Here is a 19,876-nt window from a genome sequence, read left to right as displayed (position 1 = left end):
TTCTTGTTTGTCATTTGTAGATATTCACTTGTAATAAACTCGTTTGCTTTTGAATAATAATGGCATTGAAATAAATATGCATTATTTTGAATAAATCCATTCGTGTCCACTCATATTTTTCATCGATATCAAACTTTTGTTAAGAAAAATCAAAGGGAGAATGATGAAATTGAAAGCACGATATCACTGCATGAACGCTTCGGGATAGAACCTGGCTGATGATGTAAGGCATTATTTCGAATCCCAAACACCAGAGTTATAAGGAAGTTAATCCCTAGTCAACCCATTCGAGCCAAGGAGTAGGAGTTTCTTTCTGAATATAAAACCCTCAATCTTGACCCGGGGCAGGGTAGGGGTCAGTTAGTTTGACCAGGTGTTCGAACTTCAAAAGAGAAGTGTCCTATCGGAGGATCAACCATATCTTATCCCTCAAAAGAGGTCAGAGACAATAAGTCCACATTGGTTGTCCCTCACCCATAGAGGCACGAGGCAGTCACAACCCTTCCAATCAATCGAGCAAATGTCACACGATTGGTTCCATCAAAAGGAACAAACCAAAATCAAAAGACGAAAAGCCCGCTAAGTCAAAACTTGAGAACAAGTTACTTAGGAAAAAATTAGGGCATCCATGTGGATCTCAAATCAGAGTTAATCCAACAAAAATAGGGAAAAGAAAGAACAAATCAAACGAAGAGGAAACATAAGAAAATCCTTAGCAAGAACAAAATCGTGTGCTAACAAACCAGACAGAAGGTGCATGACTACCACTCTGAAAACCTCATGGGTTCATTGTCACCCCCAAATCCCTTTTGAAGGATGAACTCTTGTATCGAACTAGCTGAACATAGGACTGAAGAACATCACGAAGAGTGGGTGGGTTAGAATAGGTTTCGAGCCATAAATCCTTTTTTCTGGAAACCGTGAACCAGGCCACGTTACAACCCTCAAAAGGCCTAATTGAAGTAGGGTTTAGTTCGAAAGTGTACTATAGTCAGTATAATCGTGTTAAAACTGACTCCTTAATGATTTGCTTATCATTTGTGTTGGTATCGATATGACATTCTCATTAGTGATTCATTCAATATATGTCATAATTCCACGTGGACGTAATGGGATTTCAAAACTAGCATAAACATGACATTTGCATTATCATTTCTAAAATGAACTTGTCTTACTCGTGGGTAAGTATCTGAAATCCAGAAATCTTCCATAATGAACATGAATTGAGGAACTTGATGATTCAAAAGTGAAGAACGCCTAAGACCTCCGTTGAGCAGGGGCAAGCCACTTCATTTGATGATTCAAAAGTGCAGAATGCCTGAGACCTCCATTGAGCAGAGGCGAATCATCTTGATTGATGATTCAAAAGTGTAGAGCGCCTGAGATCTCTGTTGAGTAGGGGCAAGCCACTTCATTTGATGATTCAAAAGTGCAGAATGCCTGATACCTCCATTGAGCAGGGGAAAGCCACTTATTTTGATCATACTAGAGAAGAATCTTTAAAGACTCTGTTGAGATAAAGACAAGACTACTACAATATCTAGTCGATTAGAGGAAATCACGTCGAGAAACCTCTACACGATCTAGTCGATCAGAGGCAATCACATAGAGAAATCTCTACCAGATCCAGTCGGTCAGAGGTAGTCACTGTAAGACCCTAATTTTGCCCCTAAGATCCCTCATGGCATCATAACATCGCATTTGCATAGCTTCAAGGATCTTTAAGCATCTTGGTTCCCTTTGCCTTTGGGTGGGACTCTTTGTGAGTGGTTTGAGATCACCAAGCATGCTTGAATTGTATATCATTGCTTTTCTCATTTTTGTTGGCTAACCAAAAGCCCAAAAATATGTCACTAACATCTTTTGGTTGTAGCTTGAGCAATCACCAGGCCAAAAGCTTCAAGGAGGTCATTGGTACAAAAACATGGCCAAGAAGAGGAGAAAGAAAGCATGGTAATGGTTCCCAAAGCTCTCATCCATCAAATATGCCTCCCTAGCATCTCAATTCATCATTTTGATCAAAGCAAGTCAAGGGGTTTGAGGTTTGTTCCCCAAGGAAACCCCAGTTCATCTGATCATCCACGAAGCCTTGCTCTTGAAGCCACATTAGCCCATGGTCAAATACAATCAGGGGAAGTTCTTTAACTCTTCATTTCATGCATATTTGAACTTATTTGAGTGTCCTCAATCATCAATTCATCAAAATATGAGTTGTGGACTTGAAAAGTTGATCAGTCAATTCATCTGACTATTTTGAAATGCACTGAGACCTAACTTTTTATATGTTGGTCAAATGAGATGGTTCCAAAAGAAAATATGTTCTTAAGGACAATAAGAATAACTTTCATGTTCATCAAAATTTTATTTGAAGATTGGAAAACCATCTGCCATTCCAATACATTATAGGTCATTTTGACTGAAACCCTAATTTTAGGTCAACTTCCCAAGGACATAACTCATTCATTTTTTATGATTTTGAGGTGGGATCTAATGAATTGGAAAGCTTAAGATGTCTACTTCAAATGTTATGTTGAACAAAATTTCAAAATCTCAAAGGAAATACATGTGATAATGCAAGATATTATAGGTCCTTTTTGGCCAAAGGCATTAAAAGTCAAAAAAGTCCAACTTCAAATTCCCATAACTTCTTTATCAAAAATCCAAATGATGCAAATTGTAAGTCCATTTTGATTGTCTTGAAAAGATATACAACTTTTATGTTGGAGGTTTTTTCATTTGAAGCTTGCATCATAAAAATAGAAGGGCTTGAAAGTTGGCCAATTTTAGAAACCTTGCCTTGACATGTTTTGCACATCACACTTTAAACTCAAATTTCATAATTTTCCACACTTCAAATGAGTTTTTGTCCAACATAACATTTGTTATTTATACAAATACCTTTCCAACCATTACTCATATGCTTATATTTGGATTTTTCATGAGTGACTTTCGAAGAGCTGAACATTTGTGACCAATTGTGAAATTCACATTGAATCTTGAAGTACAAGCTATTGCAAGGCAAATTACACGTCCAATTCCCTTTGGTCATTGCTCAGAGTTCATTTGGCATTGCTTTTGGGCCTTGGGCATGATCATGCAAGCCCATGCAAGTGATATCCAAATTCATGCACACGGATTGCTTCACACTTCCCTTGCCAAATCCTCTATAAATAGAAGCTTCATTCCCTCCATTTCACATCCAATTTTCGACCTGAAATGCTGCTGAAATCATTCCCCAACCATTACTAAAGAAGCAATTGCATTTTCTTCAATTTTTTTCAGATCTTGAATTCAACTACATCTGGTTGTATTCATAGATCTAATGCTTTTAGACCTTCACCATACACTCCATTGAATTTCTGTTTTGATAAAGCAAGCAAGGTTTCAAGCTCAAATCACCAGAACTCAAACTTGAACTCCAACTGGTATTTGCTTCGATTCTCTTAATTCATTGACCTATTGGCTGTGGTTTTGTGTTGGCTGAAGTCCTCTCAATGGAGGCATCATGTTTATGCTTTTAATTTTTGAAATTCATTGAGTTCATGATGAACACCAGAATTTTCAACTTCTGATTTCTCAAATCATAGAGATCTAGAATGAAAATGGATGGTATAGGGATGATCTACATCATCTTAGCTTTCTATTGATGTATAGATCGCTTGATTTGGTTAAGTTTTGAAGTTCTGCAACTTGGCCGGAATCTGGGAAGCTCACCGGAGAAGACGGTGGCTCCGGTGGCTTCATCAAGTCCAGTTCAAATCCTGGTCGTTGGATCCATTCTCCAGATTTGATCTTGTCCCTTCATTGTTATGACTTTTCATTTGGCACGGTGTGATGCGTTTGACCCGCGTGTATGGTGAACACGCGTTTCCTGGCCGTGTGATGATCCACGTCAATTAATGAATCATCATCAGACGGCTCACATTTTTTCTATTTTCTTAATTTCTGATTTTATTTCTTTTATTTCCATTATTTTTAAAAATCAATATCTTCTTCATTTTTAATCCAAAAATTATGGGACCAATTGCATTATTTCCCAAATAAATTCTAGTTTCTATTTATGATTTTTAATATTTTTTATTTCATCATTTGGTATTTTTTGTGAATTTTCTCTTTTCTGGTTATTTGAAATTCATTTTAAATAGTTTTTGATATTCAAAAAATGCAAAAATATTTTCCTAACCTCTTTGAATGATGATGGATCTATGAAAAATATTCTCATCAATTTTTGAATTGATTTGAGATTTATTTGAGATTTTAGTTCAATTAGGTTATTTTTATTCATTTTTAATTGATTAAAAATAGTTTCTGACTTTTAAAAATGCTGAAATTTTTTGTCAAACTTTGTTTGACCTTGTTGAACTTAGGATAAATCACTTGGACCTTTCAAGGTTGATTTGAAGTGATTTTGAAGTTTGACCTTTCCATTTATTTTAATTCAAGTTTATTTTTAATATTAAAAAAATGCCAAAAATAGTTTATTCATTTCTTGTCATCCAATCTTCATCTCACTTCTGTTTTTTGATTGTTTGACCTTGACTTTTAATGTTATTGGTCAACATATGAGGATTGGTAAAATTGTATTTCATTTAATGCACTTTTACTTTGCCATTTCCATTCTCCATCATTCATCTCCTTCTTCTTCTTCTTCTTCTTCTTTTCTTTTTGATCAATGAGTTGAAGGTTGATAAGTTAGCATTGATTAGAGGGATTTAACCTTCCTTGATTCAAATCTAATTCATCTTGATCAAGTGAATGACTTTGCATTAAGGATAGGTTGTCTTTTAAATCATGCAAAAGGCTTAAACCAATACAAGATCATTTCTCTTCTTCTTTTTGGCATGGCAAGTTTTTGGGACTTGGTTCACTAATTAAGACTCCTAACTTGTGTTTGTTGCCTACATTATTATTGACCAGCCTCAGATAGTTGTGACTTCTACATAAGTCCAATTACGATTGCTTAACATAGCGCTAAATTTGCCTTATGGCACACTAACTACTAACACTAACCATTAACTCCTAACTTTTACTTTATGCAATTTACTTTTCTTGCACATTTTATTCATTTGCTTTTCTCTTTGCTCATTTGAGCACATGTTTATGTTAATGCCATTTGCCTTTTGCTCACTTGAGCACATAATTGTGTATATATTATTGTGCTTGTGTTTTTGTTTTGATTGTTGTGGACCAAATGCAAAGAAATGGACTTAGTTTCTAGGACTTCCCATATGCAAAGAAATGGAGAATTGAACTTAGATTCTAGGACCTTTCCTTATGCAAAAATGGGAGTAAAAGGATCTAAATGTTGAAGATGGATTAGAAAGGACCAAATCTCTAAACTCACTTTTGTCCATTCCTGTTTTACCCCATGGAACTTTTGATGTGTGTGCTTTTGTGCTAGGATTTCCCATTTGAGCTTAATTGGAGGATCATTACCATGTTCATCCAAGTGGAAAATACAAGATACATTGAGGATCTCTTATGAGACTTGTTTGATTGCTTATACTTTGTGTTTGCTTATACTTTGTGTTTGCTTATTCCAAAGGATGGGAGCTACTTGGATCATCAATATGATCTCAAGAGAGGAACTCCTAGTGTGGTTTTATTTCTTATCCCTCATCTTTTTGTTTTCCTTAGGATTTAGCCCTTCTTCTTTATCTCTCCACTCTAACCCAAGCCAAAACCCTTTTTGTGCAAACATTTAACTATTGTTTCAAACATTAGAAACCTAAGCCTTATGCTTTTGATTTTCAAACTTTCTTTTCATAATACTTATTTTAAATTGAATCTTTAAGTCAACTTTGACCACTTTTGTATATACTTCCAATTGGTAAAATATAACCCATTCAAATTTCTTTTTGTGGTTCCAAAGACCACTTCTTAATCAAAATCTTTCATAACCTTTAGCTATTAGGTTTGAGTTATCTTTGTGGTAGATGTAATACTCACCTATATCCTTAGTGATGGACAATGAGTCTTCCATGCTTATTATAGGGTTAACCCCTCACTAGCATGTTGAAGCTATCCTCACATGGTGGATTTGTGGTTTGGTTGAGTTTTCTCCCTTTGATAACAAAAGACCTTAACACTTTTGGACCAATCAATTCACCAACTCATTTTGAAATTTTTACCCCGAACTACGAGGTTTTGATCCTAATCTTTTTTATAAGATGGTATGTAGGCAATGGGTTTATCCATCCAAACACCAAAATGTAAATAAACTTGTATATTCTTTTCTCATCTCTTCAATCATGTTTGCACAAACAAAATTTTCACAAGACAATAACCTTCACAAGTGTGAAAAGGGCTCCCTAGGAGTACCTAGGATGTTTTGGGTGCCTAACACCTTCCCATTGCATAACCAACCCCCTTACCCAGATCTCTAATTCTTTTATTAGTTTTTGTTAAAACTATTAGGTTTTTGTTCGCTTTCTAACCATTCCTTTGGATAAATAGAAGTGCGGTGGCGACTCGACTTGTATGATTTACCTTGGATTTAGTCAATATCTCTAATGGTAACGAATACCCCGCTACAGAAAAGTGGCGACTCTGCTGGGGAAGTATATTTTGCCTAGTGGGTTTTGCCAACTTTTCATGCTTGTTGTATTTGTATTGTTTTGTGACATATTTTTATGCAATTTGGGATTACTGTATTGTATGTAATGATTGATTTGCTTGATATTAATTCCTTGTATGCTTAGTGATCTTTGTGAGATGAGTTCTATACCCGAACTCGAGTGCACTTAGGATAGGAGAATGGCATAGTCTTGTTGACTTGTGTGGAGTTATTCCTTAGCTAGTTGACTTGCAAGTCCATTCACTTGGTGGAGGTCATGTTGGGATCAATAATGTCACACAAGTAAGTTGTGGTTAGATATTACTCTCTCCAATATAGACCTTAGAAGCCAAGGACCTTAGTTTACCAAGCCCATCTTGGCCTATTTTTTTAGGATGTAGTGCGAAAGTCGTTCAAGTGTAAGATTTGATACGATTGTTACACGATACTACACTCATTAGAGTCTCTCTTGAGAATATTTTTGGAATACGAGTAGTCGTTTCTCCGATAATATCCGAAAGATGGGATGATGACTATGGGAACCTCTTGTAGAACATGTTTGGCAGGTTAAAACCCTAGTACACTCCCTTTGGGTGGTTCTTAACCAAGACTCCATGCTCGTGACTTACAACAAACCCTTGATTCATGGTTGATCCGTTCATATATCCTTAATATCAATGGAACTTGGGTGTTGATAAGGTGTAAACCATAATCCACCAAAATGGATGATTGATATTAAGGATAACATGATCTATCCCATGACCTTTGTTTGGTGTGCTTTGCTTGATCCTTGAGTGTGATTGTTGCATCCATGCATTCATGCACCCATTTGCATCCATATCATCAATAATAAAGAAAAATTTCAAGGAACTTAAGGGGTTTATTTGCAAAATTTTCAGACATGGAAAGACAAAGAAGGAATACAAAGAAGTACAGCTTCAGACAACCAGATCTGAAAGAGTTAAGGAATCTGACATCCTATGTACTAGATCCCTTGGGTTTCAAAGCTCGCTTTGGGAAGTTTCTTTCTCTTCTGACTACTCAGGTGGATGAAGGGTTGATGAGTGTATTGGTGCAGTTTTATGACCCTCTGTACCGTTGTTTCACGTTTCCGGATTTTCAGCTTTTGCCTACCCTTGAGGAGTATGCTTATCTTGTGGGTATACCTATTCTAGACCAAGTGTCGTTCAATGGCTTGGAGAATATTCCTACTTCTCAAGAGATAGCTGACATGTTGCACATAGATGAATCTCTGGTTAGTGCTCATATGACTACCAAAGGTGGAATTCAAGGTCTCCCTTCTGAGTTCCTCATCGCTCAAGCTACTATCTATGGGAAGGCCATGAGTGAGGACGCCTTTGAAGCCATATTTGTACTTCTCATCTATGGATTGGTATTGTTTCCCAACATCGACAAGTTTGTGGATGTGAACGCTATTAGGATCTTTTCTACTCTTAATCCCGTTCCTACTCTGTTGGGTGATGCCTATTTCTCTTTGCATATGAGGAATGCAAAGGGTGGTGGTGCCATTGTGTGCTGTTTGCCTCTGTTGTATAAGTGGTTTATTTCTCACTTACCTCAGACGGTCGCTTTCAAGGAGAACAAGGGATGTCTACGGTGGTCCACGAGACTCATGTCTCTCACTAATGATGATATCTCTTAGTACAACCGTGTGTATGATGGTGTGCAAATTATCGACTCTTGTGGTGAATTCTCCAATGTGCCTCTTCTTGGTACATGTGGTGGGATTAACTACAACCCTGTTTTGGCACGTCGTCAGCTTGGGTTCCCCCTAAAGGATAAACCTGATAACATTTTGTTAGAGGGTGTCTTCTTTCAGGAGGGTAAAGATCCCCAAGGCTTGAAAGCTAGGATGGTCCGCGCTTGGAGCAAGATTCATAAAAAAAGGAAGGAAGGAGTTGGGTCCTAAGAATTGCATCGCTTTGGAGCCTTATACTGCTTGGGTAAGGAGGAGAGCTTCTGAGTATCTCATGCCTTACGAGTATCCGAGACCTACACCTATGATTGTGGCTGGGCCTTCAACCCTCCCTAATCAAGGAGTAGAGGAGTTGAGAGACGAAGACCTATCACGTGCTTGGATCCGTGAAAGGGAAGAGTTGCTTCAACAGATTAAGGAGAAGGACGCCTTGATTGAATTCCTTGAGCATCAGGTTATTGATGATCCTAATGATGCATGGACTTCTCTACTTCCTCAGTCTTCCCGGTTTTGGAAGAGGAAGTACGATCGACTTGCCAAAGAGAAGGCGGATATGGAGGAAGCCTACGAGAAGGAGTGAAAAGGCTTCGTGCAACTTATCTTCCCGTGTCCCGAGCATTAGATGATTGTTTCTAGGGATCCATAGGATGATTACTTTCCTTCTCTCTTGTATATGATTGACAAAGTTGTACTTTTTTTTCCCTGATATCATTTGATGAGACATTTCTATATGCGATAAATGTTAAATGATTCCAAAATTTGCAAGTAAAACCCTAAAGTTCCTTTGAAATGTAAAAACAAATCACGTGCACAAGCATTTCATGCATCATGTGCATAAGCAGGTTTTGGTTCCCGGTTTCTTGTCCTATGGTCTAACTTTGTGCTCTTCATTTATTTTGAAGACAAGCTGACTCACCGATACTACACTAGAGCCAACACTTCAAGACTGATGGATCAATTAGAGCAAGAGAACCGTGAACTCAAGGAGGAAGTGGCCAAACTGAGTGCTTTGATGGAATCATTCTTGGCTGCCCAGAGCCAGTCTTCTCCAACGCCTTCAACTCCTCCCCAGAGGACAGTTATCTCCGAGGTTGTTTCCTCAACTGTGCCTGCAGCCAGTGCACACTTTGCTCCTACAACCATGCCAACCGGGTTTCCGTGGGGGATGCCTCCTAATTTCATGCCTGAGGGTCGTGCTCCAACTTTTGCTTCTATGCCGGCATCTAGCCCGGTCCTTGTTGTTCCTCCTCCTGTCGTGCATACCATGCCTAGGGCAGACGACACCATCTATCATTCTGAGCCGTCTGAGGGCCCAGATGTCTATGAGAAGATGGCCGCTATGAACGATCAATTTCTTGAACTTTGCAAGGAATTGAAGACTCTTAGAGGAAAGGATCTCGTCAGCAAGTCTGCTGTCGAACTGTGTTTGGTTCCCAACATGAAGATTCCAGTGAAATTCAAGGTCCCTGACTTTGAAAAATACAAGGGAAACACTTGTCCTCTCAGCCACCTGGTCATGTATGCCAGGAAGATGTCCACTCAGACTGATAACGACCAGTTGCTCATCCACTACTTTCAGGACAGTCTGCCCGGTGCTGCCCTGAGATGGTATATGGGTTTAGACAGTATGAACATCTGATCTTTCAATGATCTTGGCGAGGCCTTCGTCAAGCAATACAAGTATAACGTGGATATGGCTCCCGATAGGGATCAATTGAGGGCCATGTCCCAGAAGGACAAAGAAACGTTTAAAGAGTACGCCCAGAGGTGGCGAGAGTTGGCAGCGCAGATCGTGTAACACCCCGATAATAATATAATAATTATTTAAATTAAGTTAATAATATGTTTATTAATTTAATTAGATAATTGAATTATTATTATTATTATTTTGGAATAATAATTATGGGGATAATTATTTATTGGAATAAAATAAGTTGGAATAATAAAAAGTCCCATTTTTGGTAAAAAGGGTTTGCACGTGAAAAGGAAAACACAGAGAAGCGGTTGAAAGTGGAAAAAGGGCAAAAAGGCAGAGCAAGAGAAGAGGAAAAGCTTGGAGCTCAGAGATTGCTGGATTAACTCAGGTAAGGGGGGTTTATCATCGATTAACGGGTATTATGGGATGATATGTACTGGGTAGTAATAAACTATTGTTTTACCTCTGATTAGATTGATGTATGCTGAAAATGGTGAAATATTGGATGAACGAAATTGGGGTATAATTGAGAAAGAATTCGTAGGAATTAGATGTAAAAGTGTCAGATTTTGTGTAATCGAATAAGATATGAATTGTGTTGAAAATATGAACGATTTCTGTGTAGAAATTGGACTGTGGAAGGGTGAATTGGGTAGATCTCGTAGCAGAGAAAGCCATTGCAGATCTGAGAGTTCTGGTTTCTGGTCATACGCGTATGGCACTAGGCAATACGCGTATGAGATGGCCGGTACGCGTATGGCACTAGGCAATACGCGTATGGATGAGGAAGATGATGTTTTGAACGTGTTTTGGTCTCTGTTGGTACGCGTATGGGAATGTGATACGCGTAGCATACGCGTATGGGCGTGGGCATTACGCGTATGGATTTGGTCAGGCGTGGGCAATACGCGTATGGGCATAGGCAATACGCGTATGGGCAGAATTGTGATTTTTCTGTGCTGTTGTTGTGCAGTTTTTGGTTGGTTAGGCTGAGTGATGTACTTAGCTGATGTATGATGTAGCAGGGATCATTTCCCGTTGTTTTGAGTAGTATAGGTATTAGTAGAATGTGCTAATACTGTATTTGATTATGTGGCATGATGTGATATGCTTTTGTGATAAAATGTATTAATGATGTGTGATGATAAGCATGATGCTGTGAATGTATCAGTTATGTATGCATTTGTGAACAGACTGTTTTATGGCTCAGAGTGTGAGCTTATGTCTATTCTTGAATTGTTGTTGCTGTTGTTGCATTGCTAGGTGATTAGCATGCTTATTCTAGCCTTTGGGGCTGTAGCTAATTCCCATGGTGAGGAATTAGTGAGTGAACCATGGTGGGTTTGTTGTTGATGTTTGCATGCTAGATGATTAGTGTGCATAGTCTAGCCTTCGGGGCTGTAGCTAATTCCCATGGTGAGGAATTAGTGAGTGAGTCACTAGGTCTCAAATGAGTGGGACTAGTGAGCTTAGTAGCCGTATCTGGAGGGATCGGTGAGCTTGAACTGTATGTTCAAGAATAGTCGGTACCGCATATGTTGAGTCTCATTGCATAATGAATGTATGGCATATAATATGAATGGATGTATTCCAGTATTATATGGTTATTATGTGTTGTGTTGTTGATGATTGAGTATGGTTTGAGATTATACATATGCTATATGTTATTGTTGGGTATGATGTTTGAGTTGGTATTGCCGTTGCTGAGTGCGTAGTCTGATTAGGGTGAATTGATGTGTTAATTACTTAGCATTACATGTTGTTCTATAATGCTTATTATATTGATTGAGGAACTCACCCTTACATCTATTTTTCAGGTAACGAGCAGTGAGTTGAGTAGAAGCTAGTGCTATGGAGTCTAGTGTCGTCCTTAGTGGGTCATGCTCTGGTAGATGTAACATCGGGAGGGAATGTTTGACTATGTTTTAATTTAGTTGCTGATTCAACTTTACATGTAATGTAGTACATGATTTGAATGTCGATGTTTTGTACCCGCTGCGAATTATGCAAAAGAGTCTTATTTTGATTTAATAAATGAGCATGACAGGATATTTTGATAATTTGTTGTGAAATGATTGTGTGACACCCTTCGGGGCATAATTACTCTGATCGATATGTTATTATTTTAATTAAATATTTTGGGGTATTTAGAAGGGTGTTACATTAGTGGTATCAGAGCATAGTCGGTCGAGTCGAGTCGTAATTATTCTGTTTCCCCTGTACGGTATAGGTGTTGTGTAACCTATCAGTACTCATTGTTTTAGTTTGTTTGGGTTTTCAGAATAGAGATGGCTGGAAGAGGTAGAGATGATGCTGCAATTGCTGAGGCTCTGGGTATGCTAGCTGGAGTACTTGGAGGAAATCCGAATGTTGTAGGAATGGGAGCTGCTCGTCAACTGAGTGAGTTCCAGAAGAACAATCCTCCAATGTTCAAGGGAGCATACGATCCAGATGGTGCTCAGAAGTGGTTGAAGGAGATCGAGAGAATCTTCCGAGTGACTGAGTGTGCCGATAACCAGAAGGTCAGGTTCGGTACGCATATGCTGTCAGAGGAAGCGGATGATTGGTGGGTTGCTACCCGCACTGAGTTGGAATCTGCTGGGAATGCTGAGATCTCTTGGGCTGTGTTCAGAGAGAGATTCCTGAGGAAGTATTTTCCAGAGGATGTTAGAGGGAAGAAAGAGATAGAGTTCTTGGAATTGAAGCAGGGTAACCGGTCTGTTACTGAGTATGCCGCTAAGTTCACAGAGCTGTCAAAGTATTATACTCCCTATAATGAGGCTGCTGGAGAATTTTCGAAATGTGTGAAGTTTGAGAACGGGTTGCGTCCCGAGATCAAACAGGCTATTGGGTATCAGCGGATCAGAGTGTTTTCTGATTTGGTTGACTGTTGCAGGATTTTTGAACAGGATTCCAAAGCCAGAGCAGAGAGCTATCAACAGAGGGTTGATAGGAAAGGTAAGAGTCAGAATGATCGTGGAAAACCGTATGCAGCTGGCAAAGGTTTTCAGAGTCAGAGTGGGATGAAGAGGCCTAGTGGGGGAGACTCTAGTGCTCCTGTTAAGTGTTACAGATGTGGTCGGGCTGGACATCGTGTTCATGAGTGTACCAGTGCTGCTATGAAGTGTTTCAAGTGTGGAAAAGGTGGTCATTTGGCTGCAGAGTGTCGGTTGAAGACTGTGACTTGTTTCAACTGTGGAGAAGTGGGTCATATCAGTCCACAGTGTCCTAAGCCGAAGAAAGAGAATCAGTCAGGAGGCAAGGTCTTTGCTTTATCGGGTTCTGAGACTTCTGCAGATGATCGTTTGATCCGAGGTACGTGTTATATTAATGGCTTTCCTCTTGTAGCTATTATTGACACAGGTGCTACTTATTCCTTTATATCTTTGGATTGTGCTGTGAAACTTAAGTTAGAGATATCTAAGATGCTTGGAAGTATGGTGATTGATACTCCTGCGAAGGGTTCAGTGACTACTACTTCAGTTTGTTTGAGTTGTCCTTTGAGTATTTTTGGTAGAGACTTTGGGATAGACCTTGTGTGTCTTCCACTAGTGCAGATTGATGTTATCCTGGGTATGAACTGGTTGGTGTTTAACCGAGTTTCTATTAACTGCTTTGATAAGACTGTGATCTTTCCTGAGATTGAAGAAGGAAAGGATTTGTTTCTATCTGCAAGGCAGGTGAATGAGGCAGTAGTAGATGGGGCAGAGTTGTTTATGCTGTTAGCGACTTTGGAAGCTAAAGATAAACTGGTGATTTGTGACCTGGCTGTGGTGTGTGATTTTCCTGATGTGTTTCCTGAAGAAGTGAATGAATTGCCGCCAGAGCGTGAAGTTGAGTTCTCGATTGATTTGGTACCTGGTACTAGACCGATATCGATGGCTCCGTATCGTATGTCTGCTGTTGAGTTAGCTGAATTGAAGAGTCAGCTGGAAGATCTGTTGGATAAGAAATTTATTCGTCCGAGTGTGTCACCGTGGGGTGCACCAGTGTTGTTGGTTAAGAAGAAAGAAGGTACTATGAGGTTGTGTGTGGACTATAGGCAACTGAATAAAGTGACGATCAAGAATCGGTATCCTTTGCCGAGGATTGATGATTTGATGGATCAATTGGTTGGTGCGAGTGTGTTCAGCAAAATAGATTTGAGATCTGGGTATCATCAGATACGTGTGAAAACTGAAGATATTCAGAAGACTGCTTTCAGAACAAGGTATGGACATTATGAGTATTCTGTAATGCCTTTTGGTGTGACTAATGCGCCTGGAGTATTTATGGAGTATATGAATAGGATTTTCCATCCGTACCTAGACAAGTTTGTGGTAGTGTTTATTGATGACATTTTAGTGTATTCGAAATCTAAAGAAGAGCATGCTGAGCATTTGAGAGTGGTTTTGGGAATTCTACGAGAAAAGAAGTTATTTGCTAAACTGTCTAAATGTGAATTTTGGTTAGAAGAGGTTAGTTTTATTGGTCATGTGATTTCAAGAGGTGGTGTTGCTGTTGATCCTTCTAAGATAGAAGCGGTATCTAAGTGGGAAGCTCCGAAGTCTGTTGCTGAGATTCGAAGTTTTCTTGGTTTGGCTGGTTATTATAGGAAATTCATTGAGGGATTTTCTAAGTTGGCGTTACCGTTGACGATGTTGACTAGAAAGGGGCAAGCGTTTGTTTGGGATTCGAAATGTGAAGAAGGTTTCCAAGAGTTAAAGAGAAGGTTGACTACTGCTCCTATCCTGATATTACCGAGTTCGTCGGAACTATTCGAGGTTTATTGTGATGCTTCATTGTTGGGTTTAGGTGGTGTGTTGATGCAGAATAAGCAGGTTATAGCTTATGCTTCGAGGCAACTGAGAGTTCATGAAAGGAACTATCCGACACATGATTTAGAGTTGGCAGCTGTGGTTTTTGTTCTGAAGTTGTGGAGGCATTATTTGTACGGATCAAGATTTGAGGTTTTCAGTGATCATAAAAGTTTGAAGTATTTGTTTGACCAGAAAGAGCTAAATATGAGACAGAGGAGATGGTTAGAATTTCTGAAGGATTATGATTTTGGTTTGAATTACCATCCGGGTAAAGCAAATGTAGTGGCTGATGCATTGAGTCGGAAATCATTGCATATGTCTATGTTAATGGTTAAAGAGTTGGATTTAATTGAACAGTTTAGAGATTTGAGTTTGGTGTGTGAGAGTACTCACAATAGTGTTAAATTGGGAATATTGAAGTTAACGAGTAATATTTTGGATGAGATCAGAGAGGGTCAGAAATCCGATATGCTTTTGGTTGATAAGTTGACTTTAGTGAATCAAGGTCAAGGTGATGAATTCAGAGTTGATGAGAATGGTGTTTTGAGATTTGGTAGTCGGGTGTGTATTCCGGATGTCACTGAGCTTAAGAAGAGCATTCTTGAAGAAGGACATCGTAGTGGTTTGAGTATTCATCCTGGAGCTACGAAGATGTATCATGATTTGAAAAAGTTATTTTGGTGGCCGGGAATGAAGAAAGAAATTGCGAGTTTTGTTTATTCCTGTTTGACTTGTCAGAAGTCAAAGATTGAGCATCAGAAGCCGTCTGGGCTAATGCAACCGTTGGCTATTCCAGAGTGGAAGTGGGATAGTATCAGTATGGATTTTGTTTCTGGTTTGCCGAGGACAAGTAAGAATTTTGAGGCTATATGGGTAATTGTTGATAGATTGACGAAGTCGGCTCATTTCATTCCGATCAGAATGGATTATCCGTTAGAAAGATTAGCCGAGTTGTATATTGAGAAGATCGTGAGTTTGCATGGTATTCCATCGAGTATTGTTTCGGACAGAGATCCTAGATTTACATCGAAGTTCTGGGAAGGTTTGTAGAAGGCTTTGGGAACTAAGCTGAGATTGAGTTCTGCATATCATCCGCAGACTGATGGTCAGACTGAGAGGACGATTCAGTCACTAGAGGATCTTTTGAGAGCTTGTGTTTTGGAAAAGGGAGGTGCTTGGGATTGTTATTTACCTTTGATTGAGTTTACCTACAACAATAGTTTTCATTCGAGCATTGGTATGGCACCGTTTGAAGCTTTGTATGGTAGGAGATGTCGGACACCTTTATGTTGGTATGAGTCCGGTGAGAGTGCTGTGGTTGGACCGGAGATTGTTCAACAAACTACGGAAAGGATTAAGATGATTCAGGAGAAGATGAGAATTGCTCAGAGTCGTCAGAAGAGTTATCATGATAAGAGGAGGAAGTCACTTGAGTTCCAAGAGGGAGATCATGTGTTTCTTCGCGTTACTCCGATAACTGGTGTTGGTCGAGCTTTGAAGTCGAAGAAGTTGACACCTCGATTTATTGGTCCTTATCAGATTTCGGAGAGGATAGGAGAGGTAGCCTATCGTATCGCTTTACCGCCATCGCTTGCGAATTTGCATGAGGTTTTTCATGTGTCTCAGTTGAGGAGGTACATTCATGATCCGTCGCATGTAGTCCAAATAGATGATGTACAGGTGAGAGATAACCTGACTGTGGAAACGTCACCTATGAGGATCGAGGATCGAGAATTGAAGCAGTTGCGGGGTAAAGAGATTGCCTTGGTGAAGGTAGCTTGGGGAGGACCAGCAGGTGGCAATGTGACTTGGGAACTTGAGAGCCAGATGAAGGAGTCTTATCCTGAGTTGTTCGCTTAAGGTATGTTTTCGAGGACGAAAACTCTTTTAGTGGGGGAGAGTTGTAACACCCCGATAATAATATAATAATTATTTAAATTAAGTTAATAATATGTTTATTAATTTAATTAGATAATTGAATTATTATTATTATTATTTTGGAATAATAATTATGGGGATAATTATTTATTGGAATAAAATAAGTTGGAATAATAAAAAGTCCCATTTTTGGTAAAAAGGGTTTGCACGTGAAAAGGAAAACACAGAGAAGCGGTTGAAAGTGGAAAAAGGGCAAAAAGGCAGAGCAAGAGAAGAGGAAAAGCTTGGAGCTCAGAGATTGCTGGATTAACTCAGGTAAGGGGGGTTTATCATCGATTAACGGGTATTATGGGATGATATGTACTGGGTAGTAATAAACTATTGTTTTACCTCTGATTAGATTGATGTATGCTGAAAATGGTGAAATATTGGATGAACGAAATTGGGGTATAATTGAGAAAGAATTCGTAGGAATTAGATGTAAAAGTGTCAGATTTTGTGTAATCGAATAAGATATGAATTGTGTTGAAAATATGAACGATTTCTGTGTAGAAATTGGACTGTGGAAGGGTGAATTGGGTAGATCTCGTAGCAGAGAAAGCCATTGCAGATCTGAGAGTTCTGGTTTCTGGTCATACGCGTATGGCACTAGGCAATACGCGTATGAGATGGCCGGTACGCGTATGGCACTAGGCAATACGCGTATGGATGAGGAAGATGATGTTTTGAACGTGTTTTGGTCTCTGTTGGTACGCGTATGGGAATGTGATACGCGTAGCATACGCGTATGGGCGTGGGCATTACGCGTATGGATTTGGTCAGGCGTGGGCAATACGCGTATGGGCATAGGCAATACGCGTATGGGCAGAATTGTGATTTTTCTGTGCTGTTGTTGTGCAGTTTTTGGTTGGTTAGGCTGAGTGATGTACTTAGCTGATGTATGATGTAGCAGGGATCATTTCCCGTTGTTTTGAGTAGTATAGGTATTAGTAGAATGTGCTAATACTGTATTTGATTATGTGGCATGATGTGATATGCTTTTGTGATAAAATGTATTAATGATGTGTGATGATAAGCATGATGCTGTGAATGTATCAGTTATGTATGCATTTGTGAACAGACTGTTTTATGGCTCAGAGTGTGAGCTTATGTCTATTCTTGAATTGTTGTTGCTGTTGTTGCATTGCTAGGTGATTAGCATGCTTATTCTAGCCTTTGGGGCTGTAGCTAATTCCCATGGTGAGGAATTAGTGAGTGAACCATGGTGGGTTTGTTGTTGATGTTTGCATGCTAGATGATTAGTGTGCATAGTCTAGCCTTCGGGGCTGTAGCTAATTCCCATGGTGAGGAATTAGTGAGTGAGTCACTAGGTCTCAAATGAGTGGGACTAGTGAGCTTAGTAGCCGTATCTGGAGGGATCGGTGAGCTTGAACTGTATGTTCAAGAATAGTCGGTACCGCATATGTTGAGTCTCATTGCATAATGAATGTATGGCATATAATATGAATGGATGTATTCCAGTATTATATGGTTATTATGTGTTGTGTTGTTGATGATTGAGTATGGTTTGAGATTATACATATGCTATATGTTATTGTTGGGTATGATGTTTGAGTTGGTATTGCCGTTGCTGAGTGCGTAGTCTGATTAGGGTGAATTGATGTGTTAATTACTTAGCATTACATGTTGTTCTATAATGCTTATTATATTGATTGAGGAACTCACCCTTACATCTATTTTTCAGGTAACGAGCAGTGAGTTGAGTAGAAGCTAGTGCTATGGAGTCTAGTGTCGTCCTTAGTGGGTCATGCTCTGGTAGATGTAACATCGGGAGGGAATGTTTGACTATGTTTTAATTTAGTTGCTGATTCAACTTTACATGTAATGTAGTACATGATTTGAATGTCGATGTTTTGTACCCGCTGCGAATTATGCAAAAGAGTCTTATTTTGATTTAATAAATGAGCATGACAGGATATTTTGATAATTTGTTGTGAAATGATTGTGTGACACCCTTCGGGGCATAATTACTCTGATCGATATGTTATTATTTTAATTAAATATTTTGGGGTATTTAGAAGGGTGTTACAGATCGTGCCTCCGCTAGAAGAGAAGGAAATGACCAAGATCTTTTCTGAAGACCTTGAGTTCATTCTATTATGAGCGGATGATTGCTAGCGCTCCTTCTGACTTCACCGAGATGGTGAATATGGGGATGCGTTTAGAAGAGGGGGTTAGAGAAGGACGTCTAACCAGAGAAGAAGGCTCTTCTGCCAAACGTTATGGGGCGTTTGCAAAGAAGAAAGATGGAGAGGCACATGCCGTGACCTCCCATGTGAAATCAAGAAGACCCTCGGTAGGGAGGAAGACTGTGCGTCCCGCCAGTAACCAGCACCAGGTGGCTCATATAGCACCTGTTTTCAGAGACAACCAACAGTACCAACAACATAGCAATAATCAGCAACCACCTTAGCAATATCAGCAACAGCACCGTCCGCAACAACAGGCCTACCAGCCCCGAAACAGTAATCCAACTAGAACGAGTTACGAGAGGAAAAATGTCACTTTTGATCCTATTTTGATGACGTATGCAGAGTTATATCCCTCCTTGATAGAGAGGAAGCTGATTACTCCGAGAGACCCACCAGCTATACCTGCTAACCCTCAGTGGTGGTATAAGCCTGAATTACTTTGTGTGTATCACTCTGGTGCTCCCGACCATGACGTGGAGAATTTCTATCCTTTGAAGACTAAGGTTCAAGACCTTGTGAGGTGTGGCATTCTGTGTTTTGAGGACGTAGGTCCTAATGTGAAGAAGAACCCATTGCCCGAATATGGGAAATCTGTTAACAAGGTCCAGGGCTGCCCTGGCAAGTACAAGGTCAAATATGTTAGTCATATCCGACCGTCTCTGGTCGAGTTGCACCGTTTGCTATGCGAGTACAGTCATTATGAGCACGACCATGATAGATGCCGAATCTGCCCTGTTAACCGATTGGGTTGTCGCCAGGTGCGCAAAGATCTTCAGGAAATGCTGGATGAAGGAGTCATTGAGATCCTTCAGAATAGGAATGTTGACGAAGATGAGCCAGAGGTCAACGTAATTTCCCCGGTGTTCCGGATGCCTGAACCTGTTATCATTAAATACGATGGTAGCAAGCAAAAGGTTTCTCCTTCCTTGATCATTAAGCCTGCCGGACCTGTGCCATATTCTTCCGAAAAGGCAATTC

The sequence above is a fragment of the Lathyrus oleraceus genome, chromosome 5 (assembly GCF_024323335.1).
Source record: "Lathyrus oleraceus cultivar Zhongwan6 chromosome 5, CAAS_Psat_ZW6_1.0, whole genome shotgun sequence".
NCBI lineage: Eukaryota > Viridiplantae > Streptophyta > Magnoliopsida > Fabales > Fabaceae > Lathyrus > Lathyrus oleraceus.
The sequence above is the reverse complement of the archived record's forward strand: the minus strand, read 5'-3'. Positions refer to the sequence as shown.